This window comes from Zeugodacus cucurbitae, chromosome 2 (genome assembly GCF_028554725.1).
Source record: "Zeugodacus cucurbitae isolate PBARC_wt_2022May chromosome 2, idZeuCucr1.2, whole genome shotgun sequence".
NCBI classification, from domain to species: domain Eukaryota; kingdom Metazoa; phylum Arthropoda; class Insecta; order Diptera; family Tephritidae; genus Zeugodacus; species Zeugodacus cucurbitae.
In genome coordinates, this window is record NC_071667.1 from 12,469,101 (window position 1) to 12,473,543 (window position 4,443).

The following is a 4,443-nucleotide window of genomic DNA, read 5'->3' on the forward strand; positions in this document are numbered from 1 at the left end:
AGATAGCTGACTTTTTGAATTTTTGTTTAAACGTCGTAGTGTGTGTGTACTTGTAAAAATGTATTATTTTTCATTGGAAACTTGGTGATTTTACTTTTGTTTCCTTGCATCCAAAGCAGTAATTAATATGAAAGCCAATAATATTAAATTCTTTGTTGTGTTTTAGCTTTTCGGTTCTACGTGTTCGTTGTGTTGCTTTGCTATGACATTATTTCATTCTGTTATTGTTAAGATTGTCATAAAATCGAGTAAATTTATGTCATAAGAAAATGAATAGTTGTAGTATATAGGTTTAAAAGTGATAACATGAAAATAGTAAGTTTCAAAGTATAACAAATTAGTTAGTCTGCGAATCAAGTTTTAAGCAGTTACATGTTTTATATTCACTCAAATGAATGCTAATATTAATGTAGATCCTTTGGACAGCGAGTTAATAAAATTTGCTGGCAATATTTATGGCATATAACTGGACATATCGAAAGGATAACGCTTTAATCCACACGAAGAACATCTTAAATGACCGGAAAATTCCGGTATTACAATGTGCAGCATTGAGTTCGAACCTAAATCCTATTGAGGATCTCTGGGGGAACCTCTCTGCTCCTGTTTTCCAAAACGGAAAGCAGTTTGAGACAGTACGTCACCTTAAATTAGCCATAAAGCAAGAATTTGCCAATATTTACATAATATTCTACAGTCAGTAGTTAATTCTCTGATTAAGCGGCTTAATTTAGTTTTAAAATATAAGGACAATTCTACTGACTATTAAAATAAACATTCCTTTCAGTTAAACTCAAATTTATAGGCTTTACTGGTAAAAATAGTAAAATGCACATATAAATATTTACCATTAGCCTAAACTTCAATTTTGTTTTATAGTTTAAAAAATATTTTGAAATTTGTTAATTTTTTGTTTTTTAAATCGTATACATTAATAATAACAAACCTGCATACTCAGCAATTTTGTAATCATTAATTTTTTTTTGCAAAAAGCTCATGCACATATAATTATTTGACTGAGGTAGCTTAGTTATGTCACTTAATGTGTTTTCGGTTTTCGCATTATGTGAGCGTGGCAATGGAAATATTACGCCCGATGAATATGTTTACAAAGTTTCATCATGATATCTATATTTATACTCAAGTTATCGCTTACACGGACAGACATCCAGATTTCAAATCCACTCGTCATCTTGACTCGACTTTGGTATATATAACCATATATATGACTCTTTTAGTCGGGTGACACAAACAACCGTTAGGTGAGCAAAACTATAATACTCTTTTAGCAACTTTGCTGCAAGAGTATAAAAATGCTATTCAAGTCAATTCTGTGGAACTTTACCTTTGACTTTCAAATATTTACAAGTTATCTTTAATTATTTCATTCAATTTTTTTAACACGAAGGTTTCACTTGAGCTTTTACCACAAGCTTTGCCATTCTTCATACATTTTTAATTACACATTTGTGTATCGCAAATATTTCGGAAATTTTACACTATTAAGCCAGCATACATAGCTGTCTTCTTTAATTAGTTAACCGCATTTTAATGAAATTGAACACTTTAATTTGAATGTATTTCTCCTCTAAACAGATAGTTGACTTTTTGAATTTTTGTTTAAACGTCGTAGTGTGTGTGTACTTGTAAAATGTATTATTTTTCATTGGAAACTTGGTGATTTTACTTTTGTTTCCTTGCATCCAAAGCAGTAATTATTATGAAAGTCAATAATATTAAATTCTTTGTTGTGTTTTAGCTTTTCGACTGTTTGACGTGTTCGTTGTGTTGCTTTGCTATGACATTATTTCATTCCGTTATTGTTAAGATTGTCATAAAATCGAGTAAATTTATGTCATAAGAAAATGAATAGTTGTAGTATATAGGTTTAAAAGTGATAACATGAAAATAGTAAGTTTCAAAGTATAACAAATTAGTTAGTCTGCGAATCAAGTTTTAAGCAGTTACATGTTTTATATTCACTCAAATGAATGCTAATATTAATGTAGATCCTTTGGACAGCGAGTTAATAAAATTTGCTGGCAATATTTATGGCATATAACTGGACATATCGAGGGGATAACGCTTTAATCCACACGAAGAACATCTTAAATGACCGGAAAATTCCGGTATTACAATGTGCAGCATTGAGTTCGAACCTAAATCCTATTGAGGATCTCTGGGGGAACCTCTCTGCTCCTGTTTTCCAAAACGGAAAGCAGTTTGAGACAGTACGTCACCTTAAATTAGCCATAAAGCAAGAATTTGCCAATATTTACATAATATTCTACAGTCAGTAGTTAATTCTCTGATTAAGCGGCTTAATTTAGTTTTAAAATATAAGGACAATTCTACTGACTATGAAAATAAACATTCCTTTCAGTTAAACTCAAATTTATAGGCTTTACTGGTAAAAATAGTAAAATGCACATATAAATATTTACCATTAGCCTAAACTTCAATTTTGTTTTATAGTTTAAAAAATATTTTGAAATTTGTTAATTTTTTGTTTTTTAAATCGTATACATTAATAATAACAAACCTGCATACTCAGCAATTTTGTAATCATTAATTTTTTTTTGCAAAAAGCTCATGCACATATAATTATTTGACTGAGGTAGCTTAGTTATGTCACTTAATGTGTTTTCGGTTTTCGCATTATGTGAGCGTGGCAATGGAAATATTACGCCCGATGAATATGTTTACAAAGTTTCATCATGATATCTATATTTATACTCAAGTTATCGCTTACACGGACAGACATCCAGATTTCAAATCCACTCGTCATCTTGACTCGACTTTGGTATATATAACCATATATAATACTCTCTTAGCAACTTTGCTGCAAGAGTATAAAAATGCTATTCAAGTCAATTCTGTGGAACTTTACCTTTGACTTTCAAATATTTACAAGTTATCTTTAATTATTTCATTCAATTTTTTTAACACGAAAGTTTCACTTGAGATTCTACCACAAGCTTTGCCATTCTTCATACATTTTTAATTACACATTTGTGTATCGCAAATATTTCGGAAATTTTACACTATTAAGCCAGCATACATAGCTGTCTTCTTTAATTAGTTAACCGCATTTTAATGAAATTGAACACTTTAATTTGAATGTATTTCTCCTCAAAACAGATAGCTGACTTTTTGAATTTTTGTTTAAACGTCGTAGTGTGTGTGTACTTGTAAAAATGTATTATTTTTCATTGGAAACTTGGTGATTTTACTTTTGTTTCCTTGCATCCAAAGCAGTAATTAATATGAAAGCCAATAATATTAAATTCTTTGTTGTGTTTTAGCTTTTCGGTTCTACGTGTTCGTTGTGTTGCTTTGCTATGACATTATTTCATTCTGTTATTGTTAAGATTGTCATAAAATCGAGTAAATTTATGTCATAAGAAAATGAATAGTTGTAGTATATAGGTTTAAAAGTGATAACATGAAAATAGTAAGTTTCAAAGTATAACAAATTAGTTAGTCTGCGAACCAAGTTTTAAGCAGTTACAATGGCACTTTAAAGTTACTGGTATTATTTGAGACAAGAACTTAAAAATTATGCTGTCCAAATGCACAGAAAATCACCTTGGCCAGTAAGGTCGCAGTAGGTTAGTTAAGGCAACAGTTCGTCTTCTATTTAGTATCAATAAAAGATAACCTTAAAAGTATGCTTGGATGTGTACTTACAATCAATTTTTAAAGGAGTATAGTAAGAAGATTTTAAGTTTATTGTTTTTATAATTAAACTTCATTAAAATCGACGTAAAAATCCTTAGATTTAAATAAAATCTTAGGCACTTGCTTTCGTTTAATATAATGCCGGCAAAAATTGTCAAATATGGAGTTAAGTAATTTATGCTTAATATAATATTTACTGTTTTACTGCAATGTTATGGTTGCTTTGTAATATTCTTTGAATATTTGAATGTATGCATTAATCATATTTAATATGCTTGCAAATTATTTAGAAATGTCATTTACTTAGACAATTTTCACATAATGAAAAGTTATTTTTGTGGTTTTGTGGAAAGTGTTGGTTTACTTTCATGTTTTTCTTGAATTTGAAATAAAATATTTCTAATTGTGGTTTCCTGTGTAAACTTATAATCAACTCAGATTTATAATTTAATATTTATTGTAAATGCTTTATGCATACCGATGCAACCGATATACTAATTAGAATTGTATGTAAATTGTGATTTTGAAGAAAATTTAATATTGAAATAATTGTATGGTAAAACTAACACAAATAATTGAAATTTGCAATACAAGGAAAATGCATAAACATTTATTTTAAAATTATTAATAATCAAAAATTTTGCAAAGCGTTAGGTATTTGGAAATTACTAGTGACATTTCCCTTTAGTACCCCATTACACAGCATGGAAATAGGTGAAACCGGATAATAACCACGCCCACCTCCCATACAAAGGTTATGTT